The following is a 14,906-nucleotide window of genomic DNA, read 5'->3' on the forward strand; positions in this document are numbered from 1 at the left end:
ATCATCGCGAAGGCTCTGTCGCAGATCTGTTGCCTGCGTTCCTGCCTTTCCCTGAGAGTGTTTGTGCGGCCACCGCTACCTCCACGGCCACCGCTACCTCCACGGCCACCGCCAGCGCCGCCAAAATGAAAATGTTGGTGAAGGGACATCTGGAAAGGAAAATATGAAATATAATATATATATATATATATATATATAATATATATATTATATATATGGTAATACTTACGTTGAAATTTCGGTGAGAAAACGAAAAAAAAGGAAAATGAGATGAGAAATTCTGTTGAACTGCTTGAGTTGAAGCCACGTGCTTTCCGTTTGTTCAATAACGCCCGCCGAAAAATCTAGAAGATCCCGGCCGCCGTCGACGCCGTTCAGTTGAGCTAAATGAGCGGCGCGGCTCAATTATTGAGCACAAAATAAATATATATATTTTATTTTTAAATTGACCTGCCAAGCTACATATCATATATTGTTGGATTACATATCATTTTATTTTCATTTGTTTATATTTTCTAGAGCGAACAAACTTTAAGGTAAATTTAAAATTACCCGCAAAGTCAGCCATTTATAAATGGCTCATTTTGAGCACTTTGCGTCCATCCTTTTTCCACCGAGTTGGCATCATCTTATCTGCCTATCTGGTCACACTCATTTTTCTGCAAGCCGGCGCCGGTTTTTGTTTAGAGTTTTGTTAACTTTTTGCCACTTTCCTTTTAATCATGAAATCATCTTCTTCAAGTGATGAAGACCATCCAACAACCTCCAGCCTACCTCCATGGGACGAAAGGCCATGGAACAAAGACCTGCCCGTAACATTCACAAGATGGGTTGAAGCACTAACCATACAGTATATAGATGTGCCAGTTCATACAACGAAAGGGGCGCAGCTGAGCTTGCAGCGAACGTTCCCAGATCTTCGGCTTTGGGAATGGCCGCGTTCGGCTCTGGGAATGGCCGCGATCGGCTCATGACGTCACACGAGCCGACTGGCAGCAAGCATGCATGAGTTATGTACGTGTACACTCCAAAATATATGATTGTATGCATAGAATAATTTTTAGCTGCCGAAACCGACTTTGTTTGTTTGAGATTTCGGTTTACGTAAACGTGTGTGTGCCATGTATTCACACATACTGTGCTTGTGTGTGGGCTCTACAATTGTTGGCCGCTTGAATTGGTTTTTCGTTTTGTTTTGAGGGCTGATGTGATGTAGCGCCATTCAGGGCCGGATCAACCTAACCGGGCTGGGCAACCATCAATTGGGGCCCTCCTTTATTTTGATTTTTCTCAGTGGCTAATATATTTTTATTCATTATTTGGAGTTTTGTTTTTTCAACAAAATTTTTCTGTTATCCCCAGGGGGCCCTAGGCAACTGCTAATCCGGCCTGGACCTATTCCCGTCGTAAGACTTAATATTTTCTTGGTTGTTCGTTGAAAAAATATTTATGAACCGCTTCGTCACCCGTCGAGTCGAGCTACAGAAGAAAACCAAGAAAATATTAAGTCTTACGACGGGAATAGGTTCAGGCCCGGATTAGGCAGTTGCCTAGGGCCTCCTAGGGATAAAGAAAAATTTTGTTGAAAAAACAAAACTCCAAATAATGAATAAAAAATATAATAGCCACTGAGAAAAATACAAAATAAAGGAGGGCCCCATATTGATGGTTGCCCAGGGCCCGGTTGAGGGTTGATCCGGCCCTGAATAGGTCGCTACATCACATCAGCCCTCAAAACCAAACGAAAAACCAATTCAAGCGGCCAACAATTGTAGAGCCCACACACAAGCATAGTATGTGTGAATACATGGCACACACACATTTACGTAACCTGTAAACGAAACTCAAAACAAACTCAAAACGTTTTCGGAAAATAAGAATTGATACAAAATATTGTCGTGTCTGTTTACACACATACATTTGCAATTCTCAGCTTGCTTTCGCTTCCCGACATGAGTCATACATGCCGAACGGCCCAGCTCCCGACCCGAGTGTCTCAGCCTCACAGAGCCAAAGCGCTGGGAGCCGGGACAGAACACCCAGCTTGCGCCCCTTTTGTTGTATGAACTGGCACATCTATATACTGTATGGTTAGTGCCAGCACGTCGTTAAGTGGCCTGACTCTCTCCGTGGCAAGATGCTTTTGTCCCGACTGGTCCCATGTGGTCACATATTTTAATATGTAAGGATGACGATAGATCGCAAGGTTCTAAAATAACAATTAGAAACTCGCTCAAGTAAAAAAACTCGGCAATGGTAGTCATAAATTTACCTTTATCGCTCTCTCCATTGGGCTCTCTCCAGTGAAGCTCCATAGCCAACCAAAAGGGGAAACCAATCCAATAGGCAATGCTGACGACGGCAGTGGTCAGACAAGCCACTCCGATCACAAAGAACTGAAAGTGCAATTCATCATGAGCATAATGGTTGGCAGTACTGCAAATCTACCACTAAATACCGGTCCCAGGCAGTGGGTGTAGTTGTCCACAACCCAAAAGATGGGTGTCACGCACACACATCCCCGCTCTCATTTCAGGTACGAGGGTCGCGACGATGAAGTTCAACACACTGGCGGAGCAGCAGCATCAAATTTAAATATATATCTATAAGGACAGACAGACAGATGGTTGACGGACTTTTGATTTTCTTTTAAAAGTTTATTTTTCTTCCTTAAAGACGTACTTTTGATTTTCTTTTAAAAATTTATTTTTCTTCCTTAAATTTAATAAATACATATATGATTACAATTAACAATTATTAAAAAATGCGTTATATAATAATAATAATGGAACTGTTTCGGAAGAAACCACTCTTCCTCATCAGCGATCTTTCATTTCCAAATAAGGAAAATGAGGTCGATCGGACAGCTTTTCTCATAATAACGAGATTTTTATCTCGTAAAGACAAGATTTTTATCTCGTAAAGACAAGATTTTTTATCTCGTAAAGACAAGATTTTTATCTCGTAAAGACAAGATTTTTATTTTTAATTCAATTCATTAATATGCATTTCCCTTTTTACGGAACGTTCGTTCCATTCTAAAAGGTTTATTACATTTCCCACTACGGTGGTTAGATAATGTATTGGGTGAGCTTTAACATCATCCAAATCTGCAAATGCCATAATATTTGCAACATTTTCTTTTATCGTCTTTCCTTTCAGCTCAAAGTTGTCGCTGATTAAATTCGATAAATTTATGTCTCTATTAGAAGTGGGGAAATACCTTTCTAACAATTTTGTTATATTATCTACTTGAACGATGGCACTTTTTCTAAGTTTTTCCCGACAATTGATGCTCATTTAATCTAGATATCCGTTCTTTTATATCTGTGCAAACTCTAAAATAAGTGGTTTTTGCAAATATTTGACTATACGTAAACTCTAACGCCACGTCTACATTGAGTGGGTGCCTGATATGCACTCTCTTTAAGTGATCTTTATCTGCCAATACTGGGAAATATGTACCAGCTGTGGAAATTGCAAAGGAATTTGCACGGCATTTGTCAGAAATGATCGCCATTAAGTTACTTTCCATTTCATTAATAACAATTTGTTCTAAAACAGTTTGCACGGCTTCATTTATTATGATAGAACCCAATTTAGATCCTTTCTTTAAAGCAACTAATTTCAAATAAAGATATTTGAATTTTTTTCCTTTCAAATTAAATGCGGCAACTGCCATGATTTTAACTTTGTGCAAAACTTTGTTCATATACTTAAAATGGTACAAATGGTACTCATCAAAATATATAACAAACTTTTTGTTCTGAAAAAGCCGTAAATTGTCCCTGAGATCTATAATCCCCTCCTCAACCAAATGAGAGCTCATTGAGAGCATTTGCATTATGGAATCTTGAATTTCCATTTTGGGAAACTTTACCCCTTTGGAATATTTTGTAAATATTTTAAACATAATTTTTTTCATACTTGCAGTTTTAACATATCATGAATTGATTATTGTGAGGCTGTCGGCAAATGCACCAAAGCCTGTTCGGGTCATCGATCGGCTCATTAGCCAGGGATGGTTCCCTTGAATCTTCATCGATCGGCTCGAGGTTGTGGCCGGACCTGATGGTGCGCTGCACTCCTTCACTACCTCTTCCTGGGGCTGTTCCATAAGTGGAGAGTGGCGTGTAAATGTGGCGTGCTCCTGTTGTCGCTGCTGCTCCTCCTGCTCCAGCTCTCGCTGCTCCTCCAGCTCCAGTTGTCGCTGCTGCTCCTCCCGGCCAATCAGTATGCCCGTGATGGGGCACAACTGGACCTGTTGCTGGCGGGCATGGGCCAGGTGCTGGGCATATCGCCTGACAGCTCGCCGCTGAATCTCGGCGTCTCGTGCTGATTTTTTTTCGTGCTCTTCTATGGCACGCTCTACGATTGAATCCTGCTCTGATTCTTCCTCTGAATCCTCCTCTGCATCCTCCTCTGCATCTCTCACTGCATCTCTCTCTGCATCTTTTTCTGCATCTCCCTTTGTACGCGTACTCGCGTACATATGATCTCCACTAGCCGTATGTACTTGGCGGGAGGTGGTAGCTCTTGCTAGTTTCTCCTGCTGGCTGCGTGCACGTGCACGAGCTCTTGCTAGTTTCTTCTGCTGGATACGCAGTGACGGCAATACGTGACGGGCGCGTTGACAGCTGACACTGCATGGATATGGGATCATTTGAAATCCTGCACGGACAAATGTATGTATTATTGCTCCAGTGAGCGGCCTGGGCCTCCTGCGGGACATATTGGACATGAGCGGCCTGGGCCTCCTGCGAGACATATTGGACGTGTTGTACCTGGGCCTGCTGGAAAGTATGAAATATAATATATATATAATATATATGGTAATACTTACGTTGTATTGGACGTGTGGTGCCTGGGCCTGCTGGGGGGCCACGTATGGCAGCACATTGTGCTGCCTCAGGCGCTCCAGCAAGGCGCGCCCGTCGGCTGCCATGCCGCCCGTTTCGCCACGGTGGGCGGCCATCATCATCGCGAAGGCTCTGTCGCAGATCTGTTGCCTGCGTTCCTGCCTTTCCCTGAGAGTGTTGTCGGCCACCGCTACCTCCACGGCCACCGCCAGCGCCGCCAAAATGAAAATGTTGGTGAAGGGACATCTGGAAAGGAAAATATGAAATATAATATATATATGTATATAATATATATATTATATATATGGTAGTACTTACGTTGAAATTTCGGTGAGAAAACGAAAAAAAAGGAAAATGAGATGAGAAATTCTGTTGAACTGCTTGAGTTGAAGCCACGTGCTTTCCGTTTGTTCAATAACGCCCGCCGAAAAATCTAGAAGACCCCGGCCGCCGTCGACGCCGTTCAGTTGAGCTAAATTAGCGGCGCGGCTCAATTATTGAGCACAAAATAAATATATATATTTTATTTTTAAATTGACCTGCCAAGCTACATATCATATATTGTTGGATTACATATCATTTTATTTTCATTTGTTTATATTTTCTAGAGCGAACAAACTTTAAGGTAAATTTAAAATTACCCGCAAAGTCAGCCATTTATAAATGGCTCATTTTGAGCACTTTGCGTCCATCCTTTTTCCACCGAGTTGGCATCATCTTATCTGCCTATCTGGTCACACTCATTTTTCTGCAAGCCGGCGCCGGTTTTTGTTTAGAGTTTTGTTAACTTTTTGCCACTTTCCTTTTAATCATGAAATCATCTTCTTCAAGTGATGAAGACCATCCAACAACCTCCAGCCTACCTCCATGGGACGAAAGGCCATGGAACAAAGACCTGCCCGTAACATTCACAAGATGGGTTGAAGCACTAACCATACAGTATATAGATGTGCCAGTTCATACAACGAAAGGGGCGCAGCTGAGCTTGCAGCGAACGTTCCCAGATCTTCGGCTTTGGGAATGGCCGCGCTCGGCTCTGGGAATGGCCGCGATCGGCTCATGACGTCACACGAGCCGACTGGCAGCAAGCATGCATGAGTTATGTACGTGTACACTCCAAAATATATGATTGTATGCATAGAATAATTTTTAGCTGCCGAAACCGACTTTGTTCGAGATTTCGGTTTACGTAAACGTGTGTGTGCCATGTATTCACACATACTGTGCTTGTGTGTGGGCTCTACAATTGTTGGCCGCTTGAATTGGTTTTTCGTTTTGTTTTGAGGGCTGATGTGATGTAGCGACCTATTAGGGCCGGATCAACCCAGCGGGCCCTGGGCAACCATCAATCTGGGGCCCTCCTTTATTTTGTATTTTTCTCAGTGGCTAATATATTTTTTATTCATTATTTGGAGTTTTGTTTTTTCAACAAAATTTTTCTGTTATCCCTAGGGGGCCCTAGGCAACTGCTAATCCGGCCCTGGACCTATTCCCGTCGTAAGACTTCATATTTTCTTGGTTTGTTCTGTAGCTCGACTCGACGCGGGTTGAGGCATTGACGAAGCGGTTCATAAAATATTTTTTCGTTTTGTTTTGAAAAGCTGATGTTGCGACGGGCGCGCGGTTCTCTTTTAGGCTAGCCTTTGCCTCTGCTTTCGGCTTCGTCAATGCCTCAACCCGCGTCGAGTCGAGCGACAGAATACACCAAGAAAATATTAAGTCTTACGACGGGAATAGGTCCAGGGCCGGATTAGCAGTTGCCTAGGGCCTCCTAGGGATAAAGAAAAATTTTTTTGAAAAAACAAAACTCCAAATAATGAATAAAAAATATAATAGCCACTGAGAAAAATACAAAATAAAGGAGGGCCCCATATTGATGGTTGCCCAGGCCCGGTTGAGGGTTGATCCGGCCCTAATAGGTCGCTACATCACATCAGCCCTCAAAACCAAACGAAAAACCAATTCAAGCGGCCAACAATTGTAGAGCCCACACACAAGCATAGTATGTGTGAATACATGGCACACACACATTTACGTAACCTGTAAACGAAACTCAAAACAAACTCAAAACGTTTTCGGAAAATAAGAATTGATACAAAATATTGTCGTGTCTGTTTACACACATACATTTGCAATTCTCAGCTTGCTTTCGCTTCCCGACATGAGTCATACATGCCGAACGGCCCAGCTCCCGACCCGAGTGTCTCAGCCTCACAGAGCCAAAGCGCTGGGAGCCGGGACAGAACACCCAGCTTGCGCCCCTTTTGTTGTATGAACTGGCACATCTATATACTGTATGGTTAGTGCCAGCACGTCGTTAAGTGGCCTGACTCTCTCCGTGGCAAGATGCTTTTGTCCCGACTGGTCCCATGTGGTCACATATTTTAATATGTAAGGATGACGATAGATCGCAAGGTTCTAAAATAACAATTAGAAACTCGCTCAAGTAAAAAAACTCGGCAATGGTAGTCATAAATTTACCTTTATCGCTCTCTCCATTGGGCTCTCTCCAGTGAAGCTCCATAGCCAACCAAAAGGGGAAACCAATCCAATAGGCAATGCTGACGACGGCAGTGGTCAGACAAGCCACTCCGATCACAAAGAACTGAAAGTGCAATTCATCATGAGCATAATGGTTGGCAGTACTGCAAATCTACCACTAAATACCGGTCCCAGGCAGTGGGTGTAGTTGTCCACAACCCAAAAGATGGGTGTCACGCACACACATCCCCGCTCTCATTTCAGGTACGAGGGTCGCGACGATGAAGTTCAACACACTGGCGGAGCAGCAGCATCAAATTTAAATATATATCTATAAGGACAGACAGACAGATGGTTGACGGACTTTTGATTTTCTTTTAAAAGTTTATTTTTCTTCCTTAAAGACGTACTTTTGATTTTCTTTTAAAAATTTATTTTTCTTCCTTAAATTTAATAAATACATATATGATTACAATTAACAATTATTAAAAAATGCGTTATATAATAATAATAATGGAACTGTTTCGGAAGAAACCACTCTTCCTCATCAGCGATCTTTCATTTCCAAATAAGGAAAATGAGGTCGATCGGACAGCTTTTCTCATAATAACGAGATTTTTATCTCGTAAAGACAAGATTTTTATCTCGTAAAGACAAGATTTTTTATCTCGTAAAGACAAGATTTTTATCTCGTAAAGACAAGATTTTTATTTTTAATTCAATTCATTAATATGCATTTCCCTTTTTACGGAACGTTCGTTCCATTCTAAAAGGTTTATTACATTTCCCACTACGGTGGTTAGATAATGTATTGGGTGAGCTTTAACATCATCCAAATCTGCAAATGCCATAATATTTGCAACATTTTCTTTTATCGTCTTTCCTTTCAGCTCAAAGTTGTCGCTGATTAAATTCGATAAATTTATGTCTCTATTAGAAGTGGGGAAATACCTTTCTAACAATTTTGTTATATTATCTACTTGAACGATGGCACTTTTTCTAAGTTTTTCCGACAATTGATGCTCATTTAATCTAGATATCCGTTCTTTTATATCTGTGCAAACTCTAAAATAAGTGGTTTTTGCAAATATTTGACTATACGTAAACTCTAACGCCACGTCTACATTGAGTGGGTGCCTGATATGCACTCTCTTTAAGTGATCTTTATCTGCCAATACTGGGAAATATGTACCAGCTGTGGAAATTGCAAAGGAATTTGCACGGCATTTGTCAGAAATGATCGCCATTAAGTTACTTTCCATTTCATTAATAACAATTTGTTCTAAAACAGTTTGCACGGCTTCATTTATTATGATAGAACCCAATTTAGATCCTTTCTTTAAAGCAACTAATTTCAAATAAAGATATTTGAATTTTTTTCCTTTCAAATTAAATGCGGCAACTGCCATGATTTTAACTTTGTGCAAAACTTTGTTCATATACCTAAAATGGTACAAATGGTACTCATCAAAATATATAACAAACTTTTTGTTCTGAAAAAGCCGTAAATTGTCCCTGAGATCTATAATCCCCTCCTCAACCAAATGAGAGCTCATTGAGAGCATTTGCATTATGGAATCTTGAATTTCCATTTTGGGAAACTTTACCCCTTTGGAATATTTTGTAAATATTTTAAACATAATTTTTTTCATACTTGCAGTTTTAATAGGTGAGACCTAACATATCATGAATTGATTATTGTGAGGCTGTCGGCAAATGCACCAAAGCCTGTTCGGGTCATCGATCGGCTCATTAGCCAGGGATGGTTCCCTTGAATCTTCATCGATCGGCTCATGATTCGAGGTTGTGGCCGGACCTGATGGTGCGCTGCACTCCTCCACTACCTCTTCCTGGGGCTGTTCCATAAGTGGAGAGTGGCGTGTAAATGTGGCGTGCTCCTGTTGTCGCTGCTGCTCCTCCTGCTCCAGCTCTCGCTGCTCCTCCAGCTCCAGTTGTCGCTGCTGCTCCTCCCGGCCAATCAGTATGCCCGTGATGGGGCACAACTGGACCTGTTGCTGGCGGGCATGGGCCAGGTGCTGGGCATATCGCCTGACAGCTCGCCGCTGAATCTCGGCGTCTCGTGCTGATTTTTTTTCGTGCTCTTCTATGGCACGCTCTACGATTGAATCCTGCTCTGATTCTTCCTCTGAATCCTCCTCTGCATCTCTCACTGCATCTCTCTCTGCATCTTTTTCTGCATCTCCCTTTGTACGCGTACTCGCGTACATATGATCTCCACTAGCCGTATGTACTTGGCGGGAGGTGGTAGCTCTTGCTAGTTTCTCCTGCTGGCTGCGTGCACGTGCACGAGCTCTTGCTAGTTTCTTCTGCTGGATACGCAGTGACGGCAATACGTGACGGGCGCGTTGACAGCTGACACTGCATGGATATGGGATCATTTGAAATCCTGCACGGACAAATGTATGTATTATTGCTCCAGTGAGCGGCCTGGGCCTCCTGCGGGACATATTGGACATGAGCGGCCTGGGCCTCCTGCGAGACATATTGGACGTGTTGTACCTGGGCCTGCTGGAAAGTATGAAATATAATATATATATTATATATATGGTAATACTTACGTTGTATTGGACGTGTGGTGCCTGGGCCTGCTGGGGGGCCACGTATGGCAGCACATTGTGCTGCCTCAGGCGCTCCAGCAAGGCGCGCCCGTCGGCTGCCATGCCGCCCGTTTCGCCACGGTGGGCGGCCATCATCATCGCGAAGGCTCTGTCGCAGATCTGTTGCCTGCGTTCCTGCCTTTCCCTGAGAGTGTTTGTGCGGCCACCGCTACCTCCACGGCCACCGCCAGCGCCGCCAAAATGAAAATGTTGGTGAAGGGACATCTGGAAAGGAAAATATGAAATATAATATATATATGTATATAATATATATATTATATATATGGTAGTACTTACGTTGAAATTTCGGTGAGAAAAAGAAAAAAAAGGAAAATGAGATGAGAAATTCTGTTGAACTGCTTGAGTTGAAGCCACGTGCTTTCCGTTTGTTCAATAACGCCCGCCGAAAAATCTAGAAGACCCCGGCCGCCGTCGACGCCGTTCAGTTGAGCTAAATTAGCGGCGCGGCTCAATTATTGAGCACAAAATAAATATATATATTTTATTTTTAAATTGACCTGCCAAGCTACATATCATATATTGTTGGATTACATATCATTTTATTTTCATTTGTTTATATTTTCTAGAGCGAACAAACTTTAAGGTAAATTTAAAATTACCCGCAAAGTCAGCCATTTATAAATGGCTCATTTTGAGCACTTTGCGTCCATCCTTTTTCCACCGAGTTGGCATCATCTTATCTGCCTATCTGGTCACACTCATTTTTCTGCAAGCCGGCGCCGGTTTTTGTTTAGAGTTTTGTTAACTTTTTGCCACTTTCCTTTTAATCATGAAATCATCTTCTTCAAGTGATGAAGACCATCCAACAACCTCCAGCCTACCTCCATGGGACGAAAGGCCATGGAACAAAGACCTGCCCGTAACATTCACAAGATGGGTTGAAGCACTAACCATACAGTATATAGATGTGCCAGTTCATACAATGAAAGGGGCGCAGCTGAGCTTGCAGCGAACGTTCCCAGATCTTCGGCTTTGGGAATGGCCGCGTTCGGCTCTGGGAATGGCCGCGATCGGCTCATGACGTCACACGAGCCGACTGGCAGCAAGCATGCATGAGTTATGTACGTGTACACTCCAAAATATATGATTGTATGCATAGAATAATTTTTAGCTGCCGAAACCGACTTTGTTCGAGATTTCGGTTTACGTAAACGTGTGTGTGCCATGTATTCACACATACTGTGCTTGTGTGTGGGCTCTACAATTGTTGGCCGCTTGAATTGGTTTTTCGTTTGTTTTGAGGGCTGATGTGATGTAGCGACCTATAGGGCCGGATCCCTACCTGGCAACCATCAATCTGGGGCCCTCCTTTATTTGATTTTTCTCAGTGGCTAATATATTTTTTATTCATTATTTGGAGTTTTGTTTTTTCAACAAAATTTTTCTGTTATCCCTAGGGGGCCCTAGGCAACTGCTAATCCGGCCCTGGACCTATTCCCGTCGTAAGACTTAATATTTTCTTGGTGTATTCTGGTGTATTCTGAAAAAATATTTTATGAACCGCTTCGTCAATGCCTCAACCCGCGTCGAGTCGAGCTACAGAACAAACCAAGAAAATATTAAGTCTTACGACGGGAATAGGTCCAGGGCCGGATTAGCAGTTGCCTAGGGCCTCCTAGGGATAAAGAAAAATTTTGTTGAAAAAACAAAACTCCAAATAATGAATAAAAAATATAATAGCCACTGAGAAAAATACAAAATAAAGGAGGGCCCCATATTGATGGTTGCCCAGCCCGTTGAGGGTTGATCCGGCCCAATAGGTCGCTACATCACATCAGCCCTCAAAACCAAACGAAAAACCAATTCAAGCGGCCAACAATTGTAGAGCCCACACACAAGCATAGTATGTGTGAATACATGGCACACACACATTTACGTAACCTGTAAACGAAACTCAAAACAAACTCAAAACGTTTTCGGAAAATAAGAATTGATACAAAATATTGTCGTGTCTGTTTACACACATACATTTGCAATTCTCAGCTTGCTTTCGCTTCCCGACATGAGTCATACATGCCGAACGGCCCAGCTCCCGACCCGAGTGTCTCAGCCTCACAGAGCCAAAGCGCTGGGAGCCGGGACAGAACACCCAGCTTGCGCCCCTTTTGTTGTATGAACTGGCACATCTATATACTGTATGGTTAGTGCCAGCACGTCGTTAAGTGGCCTGACTCTCTCCGTGGCAAGATGCTTTTGTCCCGACTGGTCCCATGTGGTCACATATTTTAATATGTAAGGATGACGATAGATCGCAAGGTTCTAAAATAACAATTAGAAACTCGCTCAAGTAAAAAAACTCGGCAATGGTAGTCATAAATTTACCTTTATCGCTCTCTCCATTGGGCTCTCTCCAGTGAAGCTCCATAGCCAACCAAAAGGGGAAACCAATCCAATAGGCAATGCTGACGACGGCAGTGGTCAGACAAGCCACTCCGATCACAAAGAACTGAAAGTGCAATTCATCATGAGCATAATGGTTGGCAGTACTGCAAATCTACCACTAAATACCGGTCCCAGGCAGTGGGTGTAGTTGTCCACAACCCAAAAGATGGGTGTCACGCACACACATCCCCGCTCTCATTTCAGGTACGAGGGTCGCGACGATGAAGTTCAACACACTGGCGGAGCAGCAGCATCAAATTTAAATATATATCTATAAGGACAGACAGACAGATGGTTGACGGACTTTTGATTTTCTTTTAAAAGTTTATTTTTCTTCCTTAAAGACGTACTTTTGATTTTCTTTTAAAAATTTATTTTTCTTCCTTAAATTTAATAAATACATATATGATTACAATTAACAATTATTAAAAAATGCGTTATATAATAATAATAATGGAACTGTTTCGGAAGAAACCACTCTTCCTCATCAGCGATCTTTCATTTCCAAATAAGGAAAATGAGGTCGATCGGACAGCTTTTCTCATAATAACGAGATTTTTATCTCGTAAAGACAAGATTTTTATCTCGTAAAGACAAGATTTTTATCTCGTAAAGACAAGATTTTTTATCTCGTAAAGACAAGATTTTTATCTCGTAAAGACAAGATTTTTATTTTTAATTCAATTCATTAATATGCATTTCCCTTTTTACGGAACGTTCGTTCCATTCTAAAAGGTTTATTACATTTCCCACTACGGTGGTTAGATAATGTATTGGGTGAGCTTTAACATCATCCAAATCTGCAAATGCCATAATATTTGCAACATTTTCTTTTATCGTCTTTCCTTTCAGCTCAAAGTTGTCGCTGATTAAATTCGATAAATTTATGTCTCTATTAGAAGTGGGGAAATACCTTTCTAACAATTTTGTTATATTATCTACTTGAACGATGGCACTTTTTCTAAGTTTTTCCGACAATTGATGCTCATTTAATCTAGATATCCGTTCTTTTATATCTGTGCAAACTCTAAAATAAGTGGTTTTTGCAAATATTTGACTATACGTAAACTCTAACGCCACGTCTACATTGAGTGGGTGCCTGATATGCACTCTCTTTAAGTGATCTTTATCTGCCAATACTGGGAAATATGTACCAGCTGTGGAAATTGCAAAGGAATTTGCACGGCATTTGTCAGAAATGATCGCCATTAAGTTACTTTCCATTTCATTAATAACAATTTGTTCTAAAACAGTTTGCACGGCTTCATTTATTATGATAGAACCCAATTTAGATCCTTTCTTTAAAGCAACTAATTTCAAATAAAGATATTTGAATTTTTTTCCTTTCAAATTAAATGCGGCAACTGCCATGATTTTAACTTTGTGCAAAACTTTGTTCATATACTTAAAATGGTACAAATGGTACTCATCAAAATATATAACAAACTTTTTGTTCTGAAAAAGCCGTAAATTGTCCCTGAGATCTATAATCCCCTCCTCAACCAAATGAGAGCTCATTGAGAGCATTTGCATTATGGAATCTTGAATTTCCATTTTGGGAAACTTTACCCCTTTGGAATATTTTGTAAATATTTTAAACATAATTTTTTTCATACTTGCAGTTTTAACATATCATGAATTGATTATTGTGAGGCTGTCGGCAAATGCACCAAAGCCTGTTCGGGTCATCGATCGGCTCATTAGCCAGGGATGGTTCCCTTGAATCTTCATCGATCGGCTCGAGGTTGTGGCCGGACCTGATGGTGCGCTGCACTCCTTCACTACCTCTTCCTGGGGCTGTTCCATAAGTGGAGAGTGGCGTGTAAATGTGGCGTGCTCCTGTTGTCGCTGCTGCTCCTCCTGCTCCAGCTCTCGCTGCTCCTCCAGCTCCAGTTGTCGCTGCTGCTCCTCCCGGCCAATCAGTATGCCCGTGATGGGGCACAACTGGACCTGTTGCTGGCGGGCATGGGCCAGGTGCTGGGCATATCGCCTGACAGCTCGCCGCTGAATCTCGGCGTCTCGTGCTGATTTTTTTTCGTGCTCTTCTATGGCACGCTCTACGATTGAATCCTGCTCTGATTCTTCCTCTGAATCCTCCTCTGCATCCTCCTCTGCATCTCTCACTGCATCTCTCTCTGCATCTTTTTCTGCATCTCCCTTTGTACGCGTACTCGCGTACATATGATCTCCACTAGCCGTATGTACTTGGCGGGAGGTGGTAGCTCTTGCTAGTTTCTCCTGCTGGCTGCGTGCACGTGCACGAGCTCTTGCTAGTTTCTTCTGCTGGATACGCAGTGACGGCAATACGTGACGGGCGCGTTGACAGCTGACACTGCATGGATATGGGATCATTTGAAATCCTGCACGGACAAATGTATGTATTATTGCTCCAGTGAGCGGCCTGGGCCTCCTGCGGGACATATTGGACATGAGCGGCCTGGGCCTCCTGCGAGACATATTGGACGTGTTGTACCTGGGCCTGCTGGAAAGTATGAAATATAATATATATATTATATATATGGTAATACTTACGTTGTATTGGACG

At 42.3% G+C, this 14,906-nt stretch overlaps 1 protein-coding gene and 3 long non-coding RNA genes across 4 annotated transcripts in view; 1 reads left to right on the top strand and 3 right to left on the bottom strand.

The window, feature by feature from the left end:
* The window catches only part of LOC111081208, a 46,387-nt gene that overhangs the window by 17,556 nt on the left and 13,925 nt on the right, over positions 1-14,906 (top strand). The window lies entirely within an intron of this gene.
* LOC121404876 lies at positions 2,103-2,508 on the bottom strand. Its single transcript, XR_005968248.1, has 3 exons — positions 2,459-2,508; positions 2,273-2,396; positions 2,103-2,209 (listed from the first exon to the last, which is right to left on the bottom strand). It is a non-coding gene; the product is annotated as an uncharacterized LOC121404876 (long non-coding RNA).
* LOC121404877 lies at positions 7,171-7,576 on the bottom strand. Its single transcript, XR_005968249.1, has 3 exons — positions 7,527-7,576; positions 7,341-7,464; positions 7,171-7,277 (listed from the first exon to the last, which is right to left on the bottom strand). It is a non-coding gene; the product is annotated as an uncharacterized LOC121404877 (long non-coding RNA).
* LOC121404878 lies at positions 12,132-12,537 on the bottom strand. Its single transcript, XR_005968250.1, has 3 exons — positions 12,488-12,537; positions 12,302-12,425; positions 12,132-12,238 (listed from the first exon to the last, which is right to left on the bottom strand). It is a non-coding gene; the product is annotated as an uncharacterized LOC121404878 (long non-coding RNA).

Source organism: Drosophila obscura, unplaced genomic scaffold, assembly GCF_018151105.1.
Source record: "Drosophila obscura isolate BZ-5 IFL unplaced genomic scaffold, ASM1815110v1 contig_46, whole genome shotgun sequence".
NCBI lineage: Eukaryota > Metazoa > Arthropoda > Insecta > Diptera > Drosophilidae > Drosophila > Drosophila obscura.